This window comes from Oryctolagus cuniculus, chromosome 13, assembly GCF_964237555.1.
Source record: "Oryctolagus cuniculus chromosome 13, mOryCun1.1, whole genome shotgun sequence".
In the NCBI taxonomy this organism is placed as follows: domain Eukaryota; kingdom Metazoa; phylum Chordata; class Mammalia; order Lagomorpha; family Leporidae; genus Oryctolagus; species Oryctolagus cuniculus.
In genome coordinates, this window is record NC_091444.1 from 29,643,226 (window position 1) to 29,669,989 (window position 26,764).

General features: G+C 38.0%; 1 long non-coding RNA gene across 1 annotated transcript; it reads right to left on the reverse strand.

The window, feature by feature from the left end:
* Window positions 1-4,086: 4,086 nt before the first annotated feature.
* On the reverse strand, window positions 4,087-25,020 carry LOC138844865 (uncharacterized). Its single transcript, XR_011381264.1, has 3 exons — window positions 24,891-25,020; window positions 5,992-6,614; window positions 4,087-4,222 (listed from the first exon to the last, which is right to left on the reverse strand). It is a non-coding gene; the product is annotated as an uncharacterized lncRNA (long non-coding RNA).
* Window positions 25,021-26,764: the final 1,744 nt, after the last annotated feature.

A 26,764-nucleotide genomic window follows, 5' to 3' on the forward strand; every position in this document is an offset into this window, starting at 1 on the left:
TCTGGATGGGGCTAAGACTGGAGAATTTTTGACATCTTCCCAGATGTCAATGCTGTTCATTCAGGGGCCACACTTTGTCAACCACTGTTCTAGGTCATCTAGAAGTTGCTTATACCAGGATAAATCAGCTACCTGTGACCTATTAGTGATCCTCATTATGTTCCATAGAGTGTTGAGATAATCATGGTCCTTGCAAACTAGATTGTAATCAAGAGAACATGTGAAATAGTAATGCTCCAAATGAAGGTATACTTGTGTGCTGGCCAGATACAAGCACATTTTCTATATCAGGTGGTATGGAAAAGGAAAAAAGAGTGAAGGAAACAGGTTATAAAGGTGATTTATGGGCTGAAAAAGCAGGAGTTTCTTAGAGATCATCATGCTACTATTGCCTCTATCCAGAAACTGGCATAATTCAGAGGTACTGAGGTTCTGATGCTGACAGATCAATAACTACATACCACATCCTAAAGGCTCTATTGATTTGCTCCAGTAAAGAAATTACATCTTGTATAGCATTTGTAGTGGGAATTATTGCCTGATTACATTTCTAAAACCAACATTTTCTAAGATTCATCTGTCTTCTTCTCAAAAGACAGTATTAATTAGGTTGTGACAGAATTGATACTTCTGCATTTTTCAAATTTTGGTAGTGAATTAATCCCTAATAACTACCTATAGATGAGATACTGCTTTTAGTTTCTATTTCAATAGAGATAGAATGTTGCAAGGGCTTTTACTTGGTCTTATCTATAGTAATGATCCTCAATCAACCAAATCCGCAGTGACAATTCTACCTATTGTCAAGAATGTCATTTCCACTATGCACCAGAAAACTGCAACAATGACATGATTCCATGTTCATTAGACCCACTCAAAGATGTCATCAGACCAAAACTCCATAAATATTTACTGGGTCCACAATGGCACTTGAAATGAACAGGTATTTAGCAATTCAGAGCCATGGATTTATAATCATAAAAGTCTAGGTTTGTCCCTTTACCCAGTATATACAGACGTCCAGGAAGATGGGTTCAGATTCCTTTTGGGAAGATGTATAGTAGGTTCTTATTAGGATGTCCAGGGACCTCCTTCAGGAACACTCAACTTCCCCTTCATTCAGTTGGGCCTAGGTCTTTGAAGCATCTACCACATGTCTGGAGATTGGGTAAGAAAATATGACTCCCTTCCATGCAGTCTCCAATCTCCCCCACCCCCAGCCCTAGAGTTTTAAATCAATTATATGTTAGGCCACCAATATATTTTAAAAATTAGCTGTTGCCAAAAATCTCTGCAAGCTGAAACTCATGTCACTGTAGCCCCCCAATGCACAAACAGTAGGGTTCTTCAAAAGGCTCATGCAAAATGGAACTAAGAGATGTTTATTTGGGGATGAGAAGTTTTTGAAATTATAGTTTTTATATAATATACATTTTTATGAATTTTTATTTCTGGCACCAAAGTGAACTCATCTCTTAATTCCATGAACGTTTTAATGTCTTTATCTAGCAAATACACATTGCTATTTGGCTCCTGCCTCAGCCATTCGAGATCCCATCATCCGTACAAAACAAGAGTCCATTATATACAGCCCCCTGGGCTACCCACTTAAAAACCATACCCATACATATTCTCTAACTGTTTTCAAATATAATCTGACAAAATATAATCATTATTTTCATATTAATTCATTGGAGCATGCTGGGATCTATTTCTGGTTATGAATCTAGAGGCAAAGATGGGTGGGTCAGGAAAAGGAAGAGCATTCTTTGCAAAAAGTCAACAGAATTCTGTAAGGGAACTGCACACTTTTCCAGAAGGGAAGAATAGAGTCATCAGGCCTGGAGGAAGAGCTTTTGAAAGTGAAGGGCACTTGATGTTTTTACAGATTCAAGTTCCTGAGACTCATTGGAATACATTCAATTGTCCTCATTCCCATTCCAGATTTGAAGGCTCCATCCTTTACCCATTAATTCCCCAACGTCTATACAAGATACCTGGTAAAGGAGTAAGCTTTAGTTATAACGCAATTCTACCACCCACAGGGAAAACATTGGTGTCTGATTCTATGCTGCATCAGTCCTGAGTGTATAGGTTATGGGAGATAAAAGATTCTTGCCTGGCTATCAGTTTGGACTTCAGGGTCTCTGACTAAACATAGAACCAAGACTATAAAATCCTGAACTTTTTATTTTCTGTCTAAAACTGAAGTGAAGTTAGAAGCATCCAACAAACCTCAGGATCCTTGCAATCATCACTTTTAAACTAGTTAAGGCTGACAGTTATTCTCCTGAAGTCTTGCCATTAAGAGACAATTTATCCCAGGCCACTATGAGCCTTAGCTTCTGAGTACTTTATTTTCCTTTGTCATTGAGGCTGCTTGATGTTCAAGCACAAACTGGTCAATAGCAAATCCCAGATTCCCAACAGTTGAGGTTTGTTTTCTAGGATAACTGTTGGCACCAGGGTTATATATAGACTCGAAAGAAAGATGGAATTCACTATAGAATTGTCAGGCAGCAAAGACTGAGTGAAAGATGTTGTTTATAAAGGTGCTTTAGGGACAGAATGAGCAAAAGGGAAAAGGGGTAACTTAAAGATCAGGATGCTATAATTGCTTCTGAACCAGATTCCAGAGGTGCTGATGTACCTTGGCTGCAGTTCATGCTGCCTAACGGCAGCCAAGACAAAATCCAGGAGCCAGCCCCTCTGCACACAGCCACCCTCAGGGCCCCTGAAGCCCTGCCTGAGCAGCAGAGTGAGCAGAAAAACCTCAAAGGCAAGGCAATCCCTTCTGCCCTTCCTCCCGTGGTCAACCAATGGCTCCCATAGCAGGATCCAACTCGAAGCCAACATGCACAGGAGCCTTGGAAATATGTGGTTTGCAGGCTTCACTTCTTCGCTCTTACCCATGGACAATACGGCTGGAAATGGAAGTGTTCCATAAGGGAGGAATGACCCACTGAGAGGGAACTCTATTCTAAAGTATGTTAGCTTCCTTTGCTGAGCCATCCACGGTGGACATGCTGCAGTGTTCATCTTAGACTGACAGCCCTCTCTGTCTAGGGCAAAGTAGGACAGAAAAAGAGAAGTGCAAAATTGGCTAAGTTGTATGGAAGCATAAGATTCTTCTCAGGAATTTTTTGGGTAATGAAATCTCAATTTAAATTATACCTATAAATAGCCATGACACTCTTTATCAAGACATTGCTGTAATGCACTAGATATGCATCTTAGATGATGAATATTGCTTGGGTATCCACTGAAGCATATTCTCCCATTGAGTGCTATTTCGTGACAGAGAAATGAAGCAAAATGAGTGTTATAGATTCATTTCTATAAAGCATAATCTTCTGCTTCAAATTCTGGCCATTAAATATTTCAGTCAGGTTTCCCATCTCTTAATTGATTCAGCCACTTATAATGTATGAGAAATTTCATGTCATATTTTATGCCCAAAGATGAATAATGACTTCATCAATCACACTATATAAATTTTCATTTCTTTGGGACATAAAATATGATTTGTATGCTGTGATTCACAGAGCGAATGATTTTACAGTTTGACTGGAAATCATTGGTCTCTGACTCAGAGTTGCCAGAATTTGCGATTAGTTGGACTCCAGAGACATAAAAATGTGTCTGGTGTACTATATTAAAAGCATGTTCTGTTCTAATCAGATGAGATCGAATGGGCACAAAATCTTCACTCAGATATATGAAGTTGAATTTTCAAAAAAATACATGTAGAATTTGAAAAACAAGTTTTAATATAAAAATATATTATCAAAAATTTTTAAAACCCTGTTTACAAAGATTCTTTGTCCTTCTCTTACATTCTGTGTCAAATTTTTTATAAAATCTCTTATTTGTATTACAAATGTGATAAGTGACCACTGTTATCTGATGTAGTTCTAAATATTTGTACATCATTAAAAAAAAAAAGCTGACAAAGATCCCTGAATTTTGTCCTATTAGAAATTTTTAAAGATTTACTTATTTATTTGAAAGGCAGAATAACAGAGAAGGAGATACAGAGAGAGAAAGAGAGAGACATCTTCCATCTGCTGGTTCACTCACCTAATGGCCTGAACAGTCACAACTGGGCCAATCCAAAGCCAGGGGCCAGAAACCAGCGGCTTCATCTGAGTTTCCCACTTGGGTGCAGGGTCCTAAACACTTGGGCCATCTTCCACTGCTTTTCCAGACCATTAGCAGGGAGCTGGATTGGAAGTGGAGTAGCCGGGACTCAAACCATCCATATGGGATACTGGGGCTGCAGACAGCGGCTCAACTTACTACACACACAACACTGGCCCTCCTAGTAGAATTTAAATCTTAGCAAGAGAGAGAGAAAAAAATCATGCATAATAATGAAATTCTGTGGTATATTGGAATGTTACAAGTAATGGGGGAAGCATAAAGCAAGGAAAGAGTAGGAGGATTGAATGTTAAATTATAAAATTTTAACTAGAGTGGATTAGAAAAGTTTCAAGAGTAATTTTAATATTTTAACCAAACAACAATAAAAAACAATTTGTCAAAATTTGGGGTAGTGGTGAAGTAAAAGCAATGCTTAGAGTAATGTTAATATTATACGCATATATTAGGAAAGAAGAAATATCTAAGATCAATCATCAATTTCTACCTTAGGAAACTAGAGAAAGAAGAACAATTTTTTTTTTTTTTTTGACAGGCAGAGTGGACAGTGAGAGAGAGAGACAGAGAGAAAGGTCTTCCTTTTATCGTTGGTTCACCCTCCAATGGCTGCCGCGGCTGGCGCGCTGCAGCCAGCCGCGCTGCAGCCAGCGCACCACGCTGATCCGAAGGCAGGAGCCAGGTGCTTCTCCTAGTCTCCCATGGGGTGCAGGGCCCAAGCACTTGGGCAATCCTCCACTGTACTCCCTGGCCACAGCAGAGAGCTGGCCTGGAAGAGGGGCAACCAGGACAGAATCCGGTGCCCTGACCGGGATTAGAACCCGGTGTGTCGGCGCCGCAAGGTGGAGGATTAGCCTAGTGAGCCGCGTAGCCAGCAGAAGAACAATTTAATCTTAAAGTGGCAGAAAAGAAATAAAAACCGGAGTAGGAACTAATGAAGTTTCAAACAGAAAAACAACAAGGGAAAATCAATGACACACAGAAAAACTGGTTCTTTGTGGGTTTTTTGTGTCTCGTCTGCTCCACTTCTGATCCATACTTTTAAAAAAAATTTATGTATTTGTTTATTTGAAAGGCAGAGTTACAGTGAGAGGGGCAGAGAGATTGACTTTTCTACCCACTGGTTTACTCCCTAAAGGGCCACAATGTCTAGGGCTAGGCCAAACTGAAGCCAGGAGCCAAAGAGCTTCATCTGGGTCTCCCCAGTGGGGGCAGGCGCCCAAGCACTTTGGCCATCTTCTTCTGCTGGCTTCCCAGGTACATTAGCAGGGGGAGCTGGATCAGAAGTGGAGCAGCCAGGACATGGATTGGTGCTCTTACAAGATGCTAGTGGCACAGGCAGTAGCTTAACTTGATGTGATATGACAACTCCAAAAAACTGGTTCTTTGAAAAAAAAAATCGTTAAAAATGATAAACCTGCAAGCATCCTTAAAAAAGAAAGCAGACAGACATGCCAACATCAGAAGTGAAAGAGGGGTCATCGCTACTAATCCCACGTATTTTAAAAAGATAGTAAAGTAATAGTCTAGATAATGCCTTCACACAAATTTGATAACTTAGATGAAATGGATCAGTTTCTTGAAAGAGAAATTTCCAAAACTCACACAAAGAACACAAGATCATAGCTATTGATTAAAAATGAATATCCTTCCCCACACAAGGGCAAGCATCTAGTGTAGATGTTTTTTGCAGCTGTATTCTACCACGCATTCAAGGAAGAAATGATGCACAATCTCTCCCATGAAACAGAAGCAGAGAGAGGACTTCCTGACTCATTCTCTTAGGCCAGCATTATTGCCCTAATAACAAACCAAAAACACTTGCTGACTTACCACTCCTCCAAAGAGACTTTTAATTCGACAATAAACTTTGGTATCTGACGCTTTTTGTCCGTTTCAGAGGTGACCCTGGGCAAAAGACTGATTTTTGAGCTGAAAGTCAGAACAATGTGAAACATCTTCGGAAATGTGGGACAGAGCTGGTAAAATTAGTTTCTTGACCCTTTATTTGTTGAAAGTGTTTGAAAATCTCTGGTACATTTTTGAAAGGATAGAAGTATCTAGCCTTCAGGTTAGCAAAATTCAAACCTAACATAAGCCTGAATAGATTTCCCTTGCTTAGACTATCAACCCTTTTAGAAGCCCCAACTCTCTCCTTGTCCTGGATATTCTGCGAACTTCCTGTGTGTGGTCTGCCCAGCTCCCCCCCCCCCCCCACTCCTTCCCTGGCTTCCTTTTGGTTCTCTTCACCCTGATTCTTCTTTTTCCCTGTTTCTGCCACCCACAGTCCAGGCACAGACAGCATCATCCAGATGTGTTGGTCTCCCCCATATCAAGCAGCCAGGTATCTGGATACCACATAATGGACTGAATTTTTCATTTTCTTTCCAGGAGTTTTCCTGTGATTCAGACAGAGTCTGTATTGTTTGGATCAGCTCTGGGAGTCGTCAAATCATCTGTGAAAAAGAACAAACCAGATATGAGGGTGATGGAATCCAGCGGGTTTAAGGAGATCACCCTAAACTTGACCTTTGCAGTCAGTTTTACCAAGATAAGAAACATGTGCAAGATCTGTGTCTGTGCACTAAAAGGCCTTTTGTTTAGAAACACAAGCTGTGTGAGGGGGTGAGTTCTGGGAGCAGTTGGGAAATTGCCTCTCCTGTGCAATACGCTAAGAACGCTAGGAACGCCTATCGCAGACAGGGGTAGGAGGATAAGCTTCCTCTTTAAAAATCATTACCCATATCCCTGGAAAAAGCAGACACTGGGACTGACTGAGGACAAGGAAATTGAATTCCATCCTTTTCAGTGACCAGGGAAAATAGCGTTTCTAAATAGGTACAATGGATCATATTGTTTCCGTTTGACTTTTCCGACCTTATTGGGGAATTGGAAGTTATCCTTTAGAAAACCTGCAAGGAACTTAAAAATAAAATATCCCCCACAAAGTCAAGACAAATAATCCTAAGAATTTAATGTAGGCTTCATGACACAGGACTCTTGAACCCCAGATTAATTTAATTCCTTGAAATCTATAAAATTTCTCAATAATAAAAGGATCCAACATTCTTATCCCTGTTCTCTCCACAAAAACCAGCTGACTCGCCAGCCTAAAGAAAAACAATACGTGAAACACGAAAACAATTTTTTATATGAAGCTTATAAGAATTTTTTGTTTCACTGGAGTTGACTGGAGATTAAAGGCATTATATGTATTTCAAATCTACAGAGAAATTTTAATTTTACATTTTAGGTGCTTGGCCTTTTTACACATAAAGTAAGTTCCTTCATTCAATAATCAAACGTGTGCCTCTTGCTATATCCATATGTACATGTTTGTAAAGCACAAAGGACTTGAACGAACAAATTTCACAATAAATTTGCTGTCTTGCAAGTGGCTTGAATGTTTCATGCTATATCTGCTCTATTCAATAACGAATTTGGAAGTATCATCTCAGATCTCTAAAGTTTTGTAGAATCTTTACAACTAAAGTAAAATACCAGCATCAGGATTTTTTTCCAATTAGAGCTATTAGGAAGGGGTGTCTATTTAACTTGATGGCAATTGCTTGTTTTTTTAAAAATAATGAAATAAAAAAATTTGCCTTTTGCAGGTAGATTTTGCTTTGAGGTGATTTTAAGCCTATCATAATAAAAAAAAAAAAAACAGCCACAAACCAAGTCTAAAACACTTGACATTTAGGTCTAAAGAGAAAACAACTGAAAAGCACAATTTCAATTCATTGTAAATAATGATCACTATGCTCAGAATCCAGGGGCAACCACAAATCCCTGAACCACGTAGGCCCTTTTCTTGCTTTTACTATTTTTGAAGTGTGGTTAAAAAAACATAATTACACTCTCTTAATTTTGAAGTGTATACTACAATATTATTAACTGTATGCACACTGTCATATAATATCTTTCTAGAACTTTCTCTTCTAGAATGAGTGAAACTATAGTATTCATTGTAAAATAGCTCCCTATTATCTCCTTTCCAGAGCTCCTGGCAATCACCAATCTATATTCTGTTTCTTTGAGTTTGATTACTCTAGATACCTTGTATAAGTGGACACAGGTCTCTTTGGGTAATCTTTTATGATATTATAGCAATCAGTTTTAATATTGTACTTGTTATACTATAATTTGGTCTCCCAGCCATGGTGAACATGGTGCGACCATATTTCTCACTAGCTTAACCTTATTTACTATAGACACTAACATCTCAAAGAAGTATGTGCTTCCCACACAACTGAGTTCTGAATGTGATTTTAATTCGGCCACTTGGATCCATTCATGTAAGATTTGGAAGCAGGAATGAGTAGAGGCTGTGCCCCTGCTATGTTTGTCAGTTGCTTGCGGCAAGCAGAGATATGGACAGGGGCTATTGCTGCATTGGCTGCAATGTTCTGTTATTAGCTTTGCAGGTATAGAAAGGCAGTTTTGGTAGTTTTGGTGAACTGGAATCAGCCTTCTAGCATACTGTTGCCATCTTTGCTGGTGTCAAGAGGCAGTTAGTTGGAGCAATAAAGATAGGAGTTTTCTGATTCTGAATTGCAAATACCCAGATTACTCCTAACTCATCAGCTTAAACACTGCTCCCACTAAGTCCCCTAAATTTCTCATTGTGGTAGGGTAGCTGCTTCCCTTGCTGGTTGATTTAGCCATTTTATTCTAGAAGCCTTTTACAGAGACCTAGTCTACTGCACATTCTTCTCAACCTTTGTAGTGATTTTTCAAGCATCTATCTAGTAAAAAAATTTTCACTTAGAATTACCAGTGTGGTTCTTTTTCCTCCAACTGGCCCTGGCTAATATACCAACTGAAAGGATTATAGCCTGTTTTAACTAGATTTCAGTTTCAATACCCCTCCCTCTGTCCTCAGTTTATTAGATGCCTTTGGCTTTAATTAATGACAAGCAGAGATGGAAACTTACGATCAGTCATTTTAATGCTAGTCTGTCCAATTGCTTGGATTGAATTACTGCAGAAAAATACCAAACTAACATTTCAGTTTTTACTCACTATAATTTTGAAATATCATACTAATAACAATATTTCATTTTTTAAAGTATATATGGAAAATTATAATATTTTTAAAAACTAATAAAAATTAAAACATTGTAGATTTTTAAAAGAAAAAATCCAATAAAGGTATAAATGAATGTGTACACAATATTAAACACATTATAATTCTATTAGATAATAAAATTAAAACTGTAAATTGGCCTTGAAATTAGTAAGGTAAATATATAAAATAATGATGATGTAAAAATAGTAAACATTCTAAGATGAAATATTGTTATATTTGTTTTGTAAATGCAACCTGAAAAGAAAATGTATAACAGCATTCATGCATTAAGATATCTGCTATTTCATGCAAAATACAAGCTTCATCTAAAAATTCTGATTCTTTGCTTATAAGTAGAATGTTGATGAGATAGTGTTACACCAATCCTAACATCTCCCAACTCTTTCATCTTCACATAATACTCGCTGGTCTTATAATACGAAAGAGATACTTTTGGAGACTTTTGCTTACAGGAAGGAGAGACTGAAATCTTCACAGTGAGCATGAGATGCTCTTGTTTAAAGAGAGCCTTTCCAGCTTGCCTTCCTCTCCTTTAGTTTCATTGTGTATAACTACACTTTCTGATTTTAAATTACCTGTACTGTTTTTTAATTTTTAGGTTCTTTTTAGTTTTTAACAGATCCAATGTAGTTCATAAATACAATTCTAAGAATATAATGTTATTCCATTCCTCCCTCCCTGCCCCTCTCTCCCTCCCAGGCTTCCTCTTTCCCTCCCTCCCTCCTTTCCTGCCTTCTTCCCTTGTTTAAGTTTTTGAGATAGCATTACAGTCAAGGGCTTAGTGCTGTTCCAAATAAAAAGTATAACAAGTCAAATGCAAAAGCTTTAGTTTAGCAGGCATAAAGGCAAGGGCTATAAATAACGATTGAGGGGAAAGATAACCATTTCCCCCATATACAGTAAATTTTAAAGTAATCACAGTTCATTAAAACAATAGTAGTATAACATTCTTAACCATTGGTTTGATGGAGGTATAAAATAAAGATTGACAAAGCCATATTTTTTCTGCTTTTTTTATTTTATATTTATTTATGTATTTATTTATTTATTAACTTTTATTTAATGAATATAAATTTCCAAAGTACAGCTTATGGATTACAATGGCTTCCCCCCTGTAACGTCCCTCCCACCCGCAACCCGCCCCTTTCCCACTCCCTCTCCCCTTCCATTCACATCAAGATTCATTTTCGATTCTCTTTATATGCAGGAGATCAGTTTAGCATACATTAAGTAAAGATTTCAACAGTTTGCTCCCACACAGAAACATAAAGTGAAAAATACTGTTTGAGTACTAGTTATAGCATTAAATCTCAATGTACAGCACACTAAGGACAAAGATCCTACATGAGGAGTAAGTGCACAGTGACTCCTGTTGTTGACTTAACAAATTGACACTCTTGTTTATGGCATCAGTACAGAAACAGATGGATAGACCACTGGAACAGAATTGAAACACCAGAAATCAATCCAAACATCTACAGCTAACTCATATTTGATCAAGGATCCAAAACCAATCCCTGGAGTAAGGACAGTCTATTCAATAAAAGGTGCAGGGAAAATTGGATTTCCATGTGCAGAACCATGAAGCAAGACCCCTACCTTTCACCTTACACAAAAATTCACTCAACATGGATTAAAGACTTAAATCTATGACCTGACACCATCAAATTATTAGAGAGCATTGGAAAAACCCTGCAAGATATAGGTACCGGGAATGACTTCTTGGAAAACACCCCAGAAGCACAGGCAGTCAAAGCCAAAATTAACATTTGGGATTGCATCAAAGTGAGAAGTTTCTGTACTGCAAAAGAAACAGTCAGGAAAGTGAAGAGGCAACCAACAGAATGGGAAAATATATTTGCAAACTATGCAACTGATAAAGGGTTGATAACCAGAATCTACAAAGAAATCAAGAAACTCCACAACATCAGAACAAACAACCCACTTAAGAGATGGGCCAAGGACCTCAATAGATATTTTTCAAAAGAGGAAATCCAAATGGCCAACAGACACATGAAAAAATGTTCAAGATCACTAGCTATCAGGGAAATACAAATCAAAAACAATGAGGTTTCACCTCACACCAGTTAGAATGGCTCACATTCAGAAATCTACCAACAATAGATGCTGGCGAGGATGTGGGGAAAAAGGGACACTAACCCTCTGTTGGTGGGAATGCAAACTGGTTAAGCCACTATGGAAGTCAGTCTGGAGATTCCTCAGAAACCTGACTATAACCCTACCATTCAACCCAGCCATCCCACTCCTTGGAATTTACCCAAAGGAAATGAAATTGGTAAACAAAAAAGTGGTCTGCACCCTAATGTTTATTGCAGCTCAATTCACAATAGCTAAGACCTGAAACCAACCCAAATGCCCATCAACAGTAGACTGGATAAAGAAATTATGGGACATAGCCGGCGCCGTGGCTCAATAGGCTAATCCTCCACCTTGCGGCGCCGGCACACCGGGTTCTAGTCCCGGTTGGGGCGCCGGATTCTGTCCCGGTTGCCCCTCTTCCAGGCCAGCTCTCTGCTATGGCCAGGGAGTGCAGTGGAGGATGGCCCAGGTGCTTGGGCCCTGCACCCCATGGGAGACCAGGAAAAGCACCTGGCTCCTGGCTCCTGCCAGGATCAGCGCGGTGCGCCGGCTGCAGCGGCGGCCATTGGAGGGTGAACCAACGGCAAAGGAAGACCTTTCTCTCTCTGTCTCTCTCTCTCACTGTCCACTCTGCCTGTCAAAAAAAAAAAAAAAAAAAAAAAAAAAAGAAATTATGGGACATGTACTCTATAGAATACTATACAGCAGTCAAAAACAACGAAACCCGGTCATTTGCAACAAGATGGAGGAATTTGGAAAACATCATGCTGAGTGAATTAAGCCAGTCCCAAAGGGACAAATATCATATGTTCTCCCTGATCGGTGACAACTAACTGAGCACCAAAGGGGAAACTTGTTGAAGTGAAATGGACACTATGAGAAACAGTGACTTGATCAGCTCTTGTCCTGACTGTTGATGTACAATGTAATACTTTATCCATTTTAGTATTTTTTTGTTTTGTTTTGTTCTAGTACCATTGGTTGAACTCTGTAATTAACACACAATTATTCTTAGGTGTTTAAATTTTAACTGAAAAGTGATCCCTGTTAGGAATTTGGAAAACATTATGCTGAGTGAAATAAGCCAATCCCAAAGGGACAAATACCACTTGTTCTCCCTGATAGGTGACAACTAACTGAGCACCAAAAAGGAAACCTGTTAAAGTGAAATGAACACTATGAGAAACGGTGACTTGATCAGCCCTCACCCTGACTGTTGATGAGCAACTTAATATGTTATCCCTCTTAGTATTTTTTTTTGTTTGTTCTACTTAATACTTTTGGTTGAATACTGTAATCAATACACAATTCTTCTTAAGTGCTGAAACTTAACTGAAAAGTGATTGCTGTTAAATATAAGAGTGGGAATAAGAGAGGGAAGAGATGTGCAATTTGGGACATGCTCAAGCTGACTTACCTCAAACGGTAGAGTTAGATACATACCAGGGGATTCCAATTCAATCCCATCAAGGTGGCATGTACCAATGCCATCTCACTAGTCCAAGTGATCAATTTCTGTTCACAATTGATCATAATGATAGGACTAAGAACCAAAGGGAGCACATAAACAAGAATAGTGTCTGCAAATACTAGCTGATAGAATAAAAAAGGGAGAGAATGATCCAGCATGGGAAGTGAGATACACAGCAGAGCCACAGAATGGCAGATGTCCTAAACAGCACTCTGGCCTCAGAATCAGCCCTTAAGGCATGCAGATCCGGCTTAAATGTCCATGAGAATATTTCAGGCATGGAAAGCCAAGACACTCTGGGGGAAAAAAAAATACCTAAATGAAAGATCCCCGTGAGTGAGATCCCAGTGGAAAACCATATTTTCAATAATACTGATACACACGGGTATTTCTCTTTTTTTATTTTTTAAAATTTTATCTCCCACAAATAAGGGAGAATAATATCCAGCTATTGCACACAACCTGATATTCTCCAGTTGCAATCATTTTGTTGTAAATGGTAGAATTTCATTTTTATAGCTGAATAATATTCCACTGTGTGTGTGTGTGTGTGTGTGTGTGTATGCCACATTTTCTTTAACCATATATCTGATGATGGACACCTCGGTTGATTCCACAATTTGGCTATTGTGAACAGTGCTGCTATAAACATGGTTGTGCCAGTATCTCTTTGATACAATGTGTTCATGTCTTTTGGGTATATATCCAGTCATGGGCTTGCTGGATCATATGGCAAGTCTATTTCTAGTTTTTTAAGAAATCTTCATAGTGTTTTCCTCAGTGGCTGCACTAATTTACATTCCCACCAACACTGTTTAAGTGTTCCCCTCTCTCCACATCCTTACCAGCATTTGTTTCTCTCTGTCTTTTGGATTTTAGCTATTCTAACAGGAGTGAGGTGATACCTCCTTGTGGTTTTGATTTGCATTTCCCTGATGGCTAGTGATGTTGAGCATTTTTCATATATTTGTTAACCATTTGTATTTCTTCTTTAGAAAACTGTCTCTGAATGCCATTTGCCCACTTCTTAACTGTATTGGTTGTTTTTTTGTTGTTGAATTTTTAAGGTTACTGATATATTCTAGATTATTTATCATTTTCTGATAAGTAGCCTGCAAATACTTTTTCACCATTCTGTTGAATGTCTCTTCACTCTATTGATTATTGCCTTTGATGTTCAGAAGCTTTTGAGTTTAATATAATCCCATCTGTTTAGTTTTGCATTTGTTGCCTGTGCTTTGGGGGTCTTCTCTAAGAAGTCATCCCCTATACCAATGTCTACTGTTTTGATACTGTCATATTATCCTTCTGATTTTTTCTGAAAAATTTCTAATTAACATTTATTCCTTTAATAGAAGACTTGTGGTGCCCTAATAATGGCTTCTGATTTAGACACATACAGACTTAGGATTTGTTTAAACCCGTGGACTAGAAATTATTTCTGCTTTTCACATGCATTTAATAACTCAATCATTTAGTTTAATCTCAATATGTAAATTAGGTTTTAGACTTTTAAAATACCAAAATAATATTTCATACCCACTAAGGTGCAGCTCTCCAAACACATCTGACACACAGACCTCCCTGCTGATACCGACACCCACATTCCTCTGGTCTACATCTCTCACCCTCAGTCCCACTCCTTGTCCTTCCAGATGCTCAAAGCATTGCATCCTCCTTCCTTCCTGTAAAATGAGAAGCCTTCTAAGAAAAGCCCGTTTGTCAACTTTTCTCATCACCTCAAGCACTTTTATCTACACACATGTTTTTCTTTCTTTGCCTGTCCCTGGGGAAAAGGAGACTTTGCTTCTCACCTGCTTCTAATTCTTTCCCCTCCTGCATAGAAATATTATTCCATTAATTCTCAGTCCCCTCCTTCTCAAATTTCTATCCTCTTTGACTTTTTTCTATTTCTAAATATAGCCCCTTTGGTAACCATGGGGAACTGGTTCTGAGACTCCCTGCAGATACCAAAATCTACAGATGTTCAAATCGCTTACAGAAAATAGTACAGTATTTGCAAAGAACCTATGCGTATTTCCTAGTATACTTTAAATCATCCCTAGATTACTTACAACACCTAAAACTATATAAATGCTGTGTAAAGATTTGTAACATTTTATTGTTTAGAAAATAATTATGAAGGGGAAAATTTTGTACATGCTCAATACAGGCACAATTTTTTGTGTGAATATTTTTGAGCCACAGTTGATTGAATCCCTGAATGTGAAAAACACACCCATTTCAGTTCTTGTATTTTTAAAATTTCCCTTGACCGTATTGTTCCCTTCCCCTCTTCTTTTGTTCTGATGAAGCAGTACAGTGTGGGGCTCCTGGGTATTTATTCTGATACCTTTATTCCTGGGTTTGCAGCCTTGTTCACCCCCTCTTAGATGTGTGACCTTCAACAAAATTCTTATCTCTGGAGTGTAAAACGGTGATGATAATCCTGCTAGCTGTAATATACTATTTAAAAAAATATTGGCCTTCCATCCCCCTTCTTTTCTTCAGTGTTCTCTCTCCCTTACCGAGTACAGAAGGTTTGAATGGAAAGTCAAAACAGAATAGGAAAAGTTCCACCTTCATTTTCCCAGAAGCGAATGTAACTTGCTCATGATCAATGACCATCTCAGTTCCATCATCAGTAGCATTGAAACTAGCCCTTGGAAAAAAAGAAGAGGCACTAGTGTTAAAGGTTGCCTCTGATGCCTCAAGACTTTATTTAAATCTGCATTTTGTGTACTCCATGATACGTAAGAATAAAGAAGGAAGGCGAACTCAGCTAAATGCTATGGACAGCCTTCTTGGTGAAAAAGAGTATGTGAAAGATTTAGTCCTTGAACCCCAGAGAGGACTCTCTATCCAACAGTTCAATTTCAGTTTTACTGACACAAGTGATAAAGCACAGCCTGTGAGGGAGTTGTATTTGACCAGAGCATTGTATTTGAGAGAAAACTTCCCTGTGCAACTGTGGTGTGGATCTTCCTGAGGACTGGATAAGAGCAAGAAATTGCTCTGTACAGTCCTCATGCTTCTTTATTTTCAACTTATACGTTGGATTACTACTCTAAAATATTTTCCATTGCATGATAGGTACTTTATAGATATTGAATATATATATATGTGTATGTATATATATATATATATATATATAAAATTCACTAAAACAGAGACTCAGAATTTCTAATAAAAATTACTTTAGGGCATTGTAGATTGTAGTATAAGGAAGCCTTGGTGTCAAGTGCATGCTCCACAGTAGCTGCTAAATTGAAGCATACCAAATAAGCAGCAAAACATAGTCTTGGAGAGTTAGCCTCTTACTACGTACCCAGCCTTTGGTTACAATGATGTGTGAAAGCACTGAAGATTGCATCACTATGCTCCTAAATCTGTGTATATGAAATGCATGAAATTTATTCACCTTATATAAATAAAAAATAAGGTTACATTCCTCTGATCTTGCTTTTTCTGAGGCACCATGTCTTCTCTCTGGGAATACTGGAGCTAAATTGCCTGATACCAGTCAGGTCAAAACAAAGAGATTGCTCTCGATGAGACTCCTAAGAAAATCCATCATGTTGAATGAGATTGGTGGTCTAAAATGCAAGTCAGCGGCAGGTAGTTAGGCAGATTGTGGGTGAAAGGTTATTTCTGATCAGAGAAAAATGTGCTTTGGGCATTCATTTCCTCTTAAACTCAGCCAAATATAGATCCTCTCTATTCAGTGCTTATTACTTTCTATAGAAAACAGTATTTGCAAATGCCAATTTCATAATTAATTATTTGGAGGGCCAACATTTCTATTCAGAATAGCAGGTGCTCAGCCAGAAAGTGCAGCTTGTGCAACGTGAATACATCTGGTCCTTGGGGTCACCATGACACTGAGTTAAGATGTGGGGCTGGGTGCAGGCCCGGACACCAGGGCAAACTGATGGCCAGCCCCTAAACTGCAGCTGACAGAAAACATCATAGAGATGAGTTGTGATTATTGCATTTTCCTGCAGGCATTTGAAAAGAATGTGAAATAATCTACTCATCATAAAAACATGGGAAATAAATGAACAATTTGTGTTCTATAAAAGCAAATTGTTCCCTTTATTATGGGGAAAAGATGTGCATTGTACTAAATATTGGTGTTTATTTCCCTGATGACTACTCTGATGAAATAGATTTAGCAGTAGCTTAATATGGAATGCAAATTTCCAAACAATCATTCAACCAGGATTTTTTGTTTATATATAAAAATGCTAAAAACATTTTCCATTATAAATAGTAGTTTAGGACCATCCCTGCAAACATGGATAATACAAGATATCAGAAAGGAGAAATTGCTTATCTTTCTAAATTTATTTATTTTTATAGATACAATTCTAAGAACATACTATTCCCTCTCTCCTCTGTCTTCACCCTTCTCCCCCTGTTTGTTTGTTTGTTTCTTGGCTTTTGACATAACATATTTTATTATAGTCAAAGGCAAAATGATCATTTTACTTAGTTGAGCTTTTTTATTTAGTGGAACATCAAGTTTTGTTTTATTAAGTATGGCAGACATCCAGAAAAGTATACACATCAAAAGAAGACAGCTCACAGAATGTTAACAGAGAAATATACTCTCTTACCACATGGATCAAAATATGTATATTAGCAGGATCCCAGGAATCTCCTCTGTGCTATAGCCCAGTAAATAGTCCTTCAAAGATAACTGTGAATCAAATTTCTATCACCAAAAATTAGTTTTGAAGGTTGTTGAACTTTAAATAAGTGGAGTTATACAAAGTACACATGCATTTGCTCTTATGTGTGCAGTTATTTTGAGTTAATCATATGTTTGTGAAATTTATCCATGGTATCATATCCACTTGCACCCTTGCTCAGTTCCTTTGTAGAATGTGTCAAAACCAGCTCACTCATTCCACTGACGGGCATTTGAGTTCCTTGGGGCTGCTGCAAGTAAGTGTTGATCTGATTTTCTAGTGTACGATTAAAAAAAAAAAAAGTTTACTTATTTGAGAGAAAGAGAAGAGAGAGAATGAATGAATGAATTAATGAAAGATCTTCCATCTGCTTGTTCACTCCCCAAATACCTACAACAATAAGAGCTTACCAAGTCAAAGCCAGGAGCCAGGAACTCCATTTTAGTATACCACATGGGTGGCAGGGACTAAAGTATTTGAGCCATTATCTACTGCTTTCCAGGGTGTACATTATACCAGGAAGCATGGTGGAGACTCAAATTCAAGTAGTCCAATATGAGACGCAAACATCTTTTTTGTGTGTGTGTCAGACAGAGTGGACAGTGAGAGAGAGAGAGACAGAGAGAAAGGTCTTCCTTTGCCGTTGGTTCACCCTCCAATGGCTGCCACGGCTGGCGTGCTGCGGCTGGCGCACTGCGCTGATCCAATGGCAGGAGCCAGGTACTTACTTATCCTGGTCTCCCATGGGGTGCAGGGCCCAAGCACTTGGGCCATCCTCCACTGCACTCCCTGGCCACAGCAGAGAGCTGGCCTGGAAGAGGGGCAACCGGGACAGAATCCGGCGCCCGACCAGGACTAGAACCCTGTATGCCGGTGCAGCAAGGCGGAGGATTAGCCTAGTGAGCTGCGGCGCCGGCCGAGATGCAAACATCTTAACCTTCAAACCAAACACCCACCCCTCTGGTACATATTTGCTGATGCACATATGTAAACACTTTGGTAAAGCTATAGACTTCATCCTCTTCAAGGTTACTTTGTCTATTCTCACTTCTTTCCTTTTTGATAGCAACTTTAACATCACCTTTATATTTCCTCTAAAAACTACTACTAGAAGTTTGGCTAGGATTGCATTAAATCTAGTAGATCATTACTAGAACCAATGATTTCATTACAGTATTTTAAAATTTCACCAATGATCACAATATGTCATTACACATATTTAGGTCTTTTTAATTTATCTCAGAATCATTTTCAGGTTTTCTATGCTCTTGTATTTCTTTCACTACATTTTTTCCCTAAGTATTTGGTAATTAATTTTTGGAATTAAAAACATTTTTAAAAATCTTAAGTAGTATAGGATACAAATATATAGAAATATGTATATAGATTTTATACATCAATGATTATAATTTGATTATTCTGAGTTTATAGGCGTGTTGGATTATCTACATAATTATGACAGCTGAAAATGACTGTTTTATTTCTCTTTAGCTTTAATTTTCATTTCCTTTTCTTACTCAACTGGCTAGACTCCAGACTCCTGTTGCAATATTGAACAGAAATTGTGTTAGGGCTTCAATCTCATCACAAGTTTTTATTTTATCATTAAATATGAAGTTCATGTAGGTAGTCAATAGATATGCAAGATTAAGGAAAATGTTTTCTGTTTAAATTTTCTGAGATTTTATTCAAACTTAACAAATTATAAATATTAATATTTTACATATACTATTATAGTGAGAAGATCATATTATTTTTTATTCATTCTTTTAACATTGTGAAAAACATTGATTTTCACATGTTAAACCAACCTTGCATGTATGGAATAGATAAACCTAATGTATTGTCTTTGTAATATATTAATAGATAACATTTGCTAATATTTGATAAGGTAGCTTTGCATTTATATTCCCAAGATTGAACTGTATTTTGATTTTCTATAATTTTATCTTCAGAAACTTGTATCAAGGTTGTGTTAGCAGTATAAAACAACCTGAAAAGTGTTTCTTCTTTTTTTAATGTTCTCTGGAGGTATTTTTATGAGATTAATGTTATTTCAGTCTTGAATTCCTTGAGGGATTATTAACAAAGGTTTCTGGCTGTGAATTTTCTTTGTGAGAGGATTTAAATTATGAATTCAATTTCTTTCATAGAATCAGAATTATTCAGGCTGCAATTTCTTCTTGACTACTAGTATGTAGTGTACAGCAAGGAATTTATGTTTTATCTAAATTGTCAAATACATTGGCAAGATGTTCAAAATATTCTTTTTTAAAATTTTTTTTTGACAGGCAGAGTGGACAGTGAGAGAGAGAGAAACAGAGAGAAAGGTCTTCCTTTGCCGTTGGTTCACCCTCCAATGGCTGCCATGGCCGGCGCGCTGCAGCTGGCGGACCATGCTGATCTGATGGCAGGAGCCAGGTACTTCTCCTGGTCTCCCATGGGGTGCAGGGCCCAAGCACTTGGGCCATCCTCCACTGTACTCCCTGGCCACAGCAGAGAGCTGGCCTGGAAGAGGGGCAACCGGGACAGAATCTGGCGCCCCGACCAGGACTAGAACCCTGTATGCCGGTGCCGCAAGGCGGAGGATTAGCCTAGTGAGCTGCGGCGCCGGCCTTCTTATTTTTAAAATCTTGTATAGAATGTGTAGAAATTTCTTCATTTTCACTCCTGATATGGCTAATTTATACTTTTTATGTTTTATTTCGAGACAATTTCTCTAGAATTTCGACACTTTGGGCTTTGTTGAGACCTGTTTTATGAGCACTTAAAATGATATATATTCTGCAGTTTTATATGCAATGCTTCATATGTTGTCCTTGGGGCATATTTATTTGGTCTATATTTTATTTGGTCTACAAATTTGTTACTCAGAGAAGTCTCTTAAATCTCTAACTCTGATAGTGGATTTACATATTTCCATTTTTCCTCTTAATTCATCGTATCTAAACTGAATTCAATATATTCAACTCACCATTTACATAGAGAAATGGAGGGAGTGAAATGGAAGCAGTATTGCCTGCATATAAATATAAGTCTATTATATCTTTCAGATGAATTAATGCTTTATCATTATCAAGTGCTTTTTTTCTCCTGATACTCATTTCCCTTCGATGTCTGCTTCATCTGACATCTAGAATAACCAAAACAAGTACATTTTTTTCTAATGTTTGTGCAGTATGCATTTCTACCATTTTGTGTTTTCAACAGTTTTGCACACTTATTTTACATTGTGTTTCTTATAAACAGTTAAGAGTCAACTTTTGACTTTTAATCAGTCTGAGATTTTGCCATTGAATTATGTTATTCTCCCAACTTACATTTAATGTTGCAAGTGCTACATTTGAGTTTAAGTCACATTTTACTATTTGTCTTCTATTTGACCCACCAGTTTTATATTACTTATTTTTAAAAGATTTGTTTTATTTTATTTGAAAGGCAGAATGACAGAGAGAGAAGGAGAGATGGAGAAAGAAAGAAATCTTTCACTCACTGGTTCACTGCCCAAATGGCTACAATGGCAGGGTTGGGCCAGGCCAAAGCCAGGAGTAAGGAACTCCATCTAGACATCCCACATAGGTGGCAGAAGCCAAGTACTTGGGCCATCAGCCTCTGGCTGGATAGGAAACAGAGCAGCTCAGACTTGAACTAGCACCATGATATGTGATGCCAACTTCACAAGTGTTGGCTTAACACACTGTGTCACAATGCCAGCCCATATCTTTCCTATCGTAAAAAAATTCTTGCCTTTTTTGGATTAATAAAATACGTTTTTCATTTTCAATTGTTATTAATTTGGTAGTTGTACATGCTCATATTACTCTTTGGTATTTACTTTGGAGAATACAATAGGCCTCCTCTGCCTACAAGAGTCCATCTAACATTTACACTTTCACAATTCTGTTTTCCCTACTCTTAAATTCAAGTTACACTTTCCATATGTTCACATTCTATATATTTTTGAAATGCCATAGGACTCTTTCAATTGTTTCAAAAAGTCAATGTTGGCATATCTTTACCCAAATTTTTATACTTTCTGATGTTCCTTGTTCTTTTTGCATTGTCATGTTTCCATCCAGGATTATTTTTCGTCAGATCAGCATGTGTTATATCTGCTGATGATGTCCCCTCTTAGAGTATTTTTGTGGTTGTGGTTTCCTTTACTTTCATTTTTGAAGAATATATTCATGGTCACTTTTAGCACATTGAAAATTATAATTTTTGTGTTCAAGCTGAAAAAATTCTTTGATCTTAATAAAATTATTTAACAATATATCTTTATTTTATTTGGATGGGATGCTTTTAATAATTTCTTTTTAAAAAAAGCTGCGCTTTGGTGTGCTTTTCTTCAGTTTTACTCTATGTGAGATTTATAGAGCTTCTTGAATCAGTATTTACATTTTTAATCAGGCTTAGAAAGTTCTTAGTCAATTATTTACTCAAATTTGTCTTCGTGTCATTTACCTTTTTAAAAAATCAATTTTTTCTTTTTAAAAATTAACATGGCCTCAGTGACCTAGCAAGTCCTAACAAAATCCTATCATAACTCCAAGATGCTGTCAATGTATTGTATTTACTGGAATGTTTCTGCATTATTAAATGAACCATTGTCTTATGTGGGGAATCTTTGCTACTCTGAGAATTTTTCAGGAATGGCATTAACCATGTTTTGTATTCTGCTGCCTGTATGAAAGACTTGAGATTTTAGTTTTTTTCAAGCATTTTTATAGATGAGATAGGGTTAAATGCATTCCTTTGTTCTAGCAAGAAAATGCTATGAGAATAAAAATTAAAGCATTTGCTTTTAAAAAATTAACATGGCATTATACACACATTTATGGGGCATAGTGAAATATTTCAACTCATGCATATAATGAAAATTGATTAAATCAGATTGCTTGCACTTTTGAACCACTTTACCACATCTCATTTGTCTCTGCTTTTTTCTGAATGTTTTAATGTAGATATTTCCTATAAACCTATACTCCAGTTCACTAATTATTTCTTCTACTCTACATAACTGCTCGTTGGTCTACCTATTAAAATGTTAATTCCAGTTATTATCATTTTAAGGTTTAAAATTTGTTATGCTTTTTTTCTCAATTCTCTGGTCATTGTTCCAGAATTTTTCCTATTTCATGATATTGGTTATAGTTATTTTAAGGACTATCTGGTACTTTCAGTGTCTGGGTCACTCATGAATACGTTTCACTACCTTACTTTTATTCATTGATCCTGTTTTCTGACATGCATATTAATTTTGGATGATGACATTAGAAAGTGTGGATTATATTACTTTCTCCAAAGAGGATTTAACTTTCTTCGGGCAATCAGATCATGGGTGAATTATATTGACTCAATCATAGATTGAGATGATTCAAAGTGATATTTCAGGTATTGTGATGCTATTATGTACACTGCTCCTCTTATTTTCAGGGTTTAGCTCTTCATTCATCTCCTCTGAGCATCTGGAGAGTTTTCTAGGTTTCTCCCTATTGGGTAGACTTAAACTTCAAGCTGTGTACCCAGGATCATATTTTAAAACAAACACACAATCTTGGCTTATTAGAGTTTTAGTCCCTTGGCAATACATTTGCTTGTTCTTTGATCTCTCACTTCACATACACCACGAATAGTGTCGAAATTCCTAAAAGAGAAATTTTGTGCACAACGTTAAGCCTATTTCTCTACAGTTTCCTTCCTTTCATTCCTGGATACCCTGGTAGTCCTAAACTCCACTTTGTCTCTTCCCAATCCAACCAGTTTGCCTCAGCCCCTAGGCCACCATTGTCTGCTCAGCCTCTGCATCTCTCAGTGTGAACTGGCATGCAGTCAGACTGGAGGCAGCAGCAAGTCTAAACCACCTGCTTCATAATGTCTTCCTTCTCTCTAAAACCTTGACTCCTAGTCTCTCTGTTTACTTATTCTATGATATTCTTAAATCTCTGGGGCTTTGTTTATGACTTTGTTTTCTTTTCTGAATTTTATCTAGCTTTCATAATTAATCATGGTGGGAAGTTTGATCTGATCCAACCTATTCTCCATAGCCAAAACCTATAATTAATCCAATGTGCTTTCTATTTCAAAACACCTTAATAGTAATAAATATATGTTAAGAAATCCATATTTACTGTAAAAGAATACATTTTATTATAATTCATAGAAATTCTAATATCACCAAAAATTCCACATAGTTTTTTTTTTTTCTTTTTTTTTGACAGGCAGAGTGCACAGTGAGAGAGACAGAGAGAAAGGTCTTCCTTTGCCGTTGGTTCACCCTCCAATGGCTGCTGCGGCCAGCGCACCGCGCTGATCCGATGGCAGGAGCCAGGTGTTTCTCCTGGTCTCCCATGGGGTGCAGGGCCCAAGCACTTGGGCCATCCTCCATTGCACTCCCTGGCCACAGCAGAGAGCTGGCCTGGAAGAGGGGCAACCGGGACAGAATCCGGAGTGCCGGCGCCGCAAGGCGGAGGATTAGCCTAGTGAGCCACGGCACCAGCCTTATAGTTTTGTTTTGTTTTGTTTTGTTTTTTATATCACTTGGCAGAAATGAAATCAATGGATCTGGAATGAGAAGTTTTAATTTTTATGCAAATGGAAGCTATGATTTTGTTTGCTTGGGGTATTAACTATGCTAAGAAAAATTGTTAGAATGAAAATACAATTTGGTTGAGTATTTGCTTGATGTGGAAATCATAAAAGCAAACCAATTGATAGGTCACAAAACTCTGTACCCTAATTATCACTTTCTTGGGGTAACAGGAAGTGGAGAGCTGTTAAAAAATAAAGAAAAACAATAAGGATTGGCAATGTGGCGTAGCAGGTAGAGCCACTGACTGCAATACTGCCATCCCAAATGGGTGCCAGTTCAAGTCCTGGCTGCTCCACTTCTGATCCAGCTCCCTGCTGATCTGAGAAAAGCAACAAGGAATGGCCCAAGTACTTGGGCTCCTGCCACCCAAGTGGGAGACCTGGATGTAACTCCTGGCCCTTGGCCAAGGCCTGTCCACTCTGGCCAATTGGCGAGTGAGTCAGCAGTTGGAAGTATCTCCTCACCCTCTCCCCTCTCCATAACTCTGACTTTCAAATAAATAAATAAACCTTTAAAAACAGTAAGTGAACTCCTCTGTGGCTTATAATTTCAATGATTCAGAAGTAACATTTGAGAATGAAGAAATCTTAAGCAAGTCACAAAAGCAACATATTCTACACTAGAAATCAATTACATTTCATCTGAGCCTAGCAAAAACTTTCAGAGCAAGGTGTTCTCTTCAACACTAGTATTAAAACCAGTATTGGAAGAATCAACAGGACTTGTTCAAAGGCAAGTCCTCACAGACATTTACACAATCTCCAAAATTTAATAATTACTTACCAAGAATTGAAAATTTCTTTGACGGGAAATATTTTTGCAGAATGTTGAGCTTACTTCTCTACCGTTAACTTTCTTCAAGTCCTGGTTTCCTTGGAGAGGTATTAGCTGAGAGGGTAGGGATAATCCAAAGAATGAAACTGAAGGGCTCACTGTGGTCAGGGAGCTTGTGAATCATGAAGGAGGCAGAGGAGGAATAACCACAGTGTACAGCAATAGTGTAGGCTTTTTAGGGCCACAGAGCAAATGATGAGGAGCAAAATCAGATTTGGAAGTGAGATAATTGGGGAAGTCTTTCTACAGGAAAAAACCTCTAGGATGAATGAAATATAACCAATAGATGCAACACTACAGTTTATTTGAGGTACTGAAAGGTTGTCATCATGGATGCAATGTAGAATGTAGGGGCCTAGTAGCAATAGATATGGCTGGATACTTCAAAGTCTACATTTGTTACCCTATGCTACTATAAAAGAATATTGCCTATATATTAAGTGTTCAAGAGCTTTATACTAATGCTATTAATTGATTATATTGCACCAATAGACTGTTCTCAAAGCAGATTTGACTAATTTGCAATCGCAGGAGGGTGTTTCAAATTGTTTGTGGGAAGATGAAATTAACAGTTTATTTTGGAGTAGAAAATTTTGAAATTCGTGGATAGTTTTTCCATAATATGCATTTTTCCATGGAAGTTTTCAAGACAGTGGGCATGGACATTCCATTTTTCATGAATGTTTTGAAATACCCTCCTAAGCTTATTGATGAAAGTTTTAAAGAACTGTTTTAGGAGCCAGCATTGTGGTGTTATGAGTAAAGCTGCCGCTGTAACACTGACATCGAGCTGCTCCACTTACAATCCAGCTCCCTGCTAAAGACCTGGGCCCCTACATTCTACATTGCCTCCATGATGACAACCTTTCAGTTCCTCAAGTGTTTGGACTAGAGGAAGCTCCTGGTTCCTGGCTTCAACCTGCCCAGCAGTGGCTATCGTAGCTATTTGGGAAGTGAACCAGCAGATGGAAGACCTCTCTCTCTCTGTCTCTCCCCCTCTCTCTGTAACTCTGACTTCCAAATAAGTTAATTAATTAATTAATTGAAAAAAAAAACTGTGTTAGTGAGGTGTTTTGGATGCCTTACCAAGACTAGCAGAGCTCTAGTGGTTTCTTGAAACATGTTTGGGGAGTTGAACTATCAGAGGTTTTAAGTGAGTGCCGGAAGTAGGAGATGGGACACAAGACACACCCTGAGAGTGCCAGGAAAAGTCCAGAATTAGAACCGTAGGCAAGGCTGGAGCATGTAGCACATTTCCAGAGCACGGTCCAAAGTAGTCAACAGGAAGTTAAGCAAGCAAAAATCAGAGCTTAAATTCCAGGAAGCAAGACTGAAGTTGGAAAGATTAAGAACAGATCATTACATGTGGACCACACAGGAAGGCAGATGTTGAAACAAGGGAAGCTCTCAGGCTCTCTGCCTCTGTAACATGAAGACATAGAATCCCCACAGTGCCTGGGTAAGGCCATTACAGAGACTGTTTAGAGTTCACAGAGGACTCTGGCTCCTTCAAGTCAAGGCTTGTACTTGGCATGCGACTCCTCTTTCTAAGAGGATGGAGAAAGGCTTCTTTGGTCATCTCGCAGTCATGTCGTCAACTCTAGAACTCCCCGTGGAATCAAGACCTTCCCTTCACTTGGCAGCTGTGGGAATGCATAATGCTGGGCTAGATGGGCCACTTTACTCTGAGTCTCATGAAGGTTGAGACCTTGGAGAAAGCAGTGTCTTGTGGAAGAAAAATACACTGCTCCTGGAGCAGAGTCGGCACAGCATCTACCAAGCCCACCTTACAAATCCTGTTCATTGTTTCCCCATAGTCTACT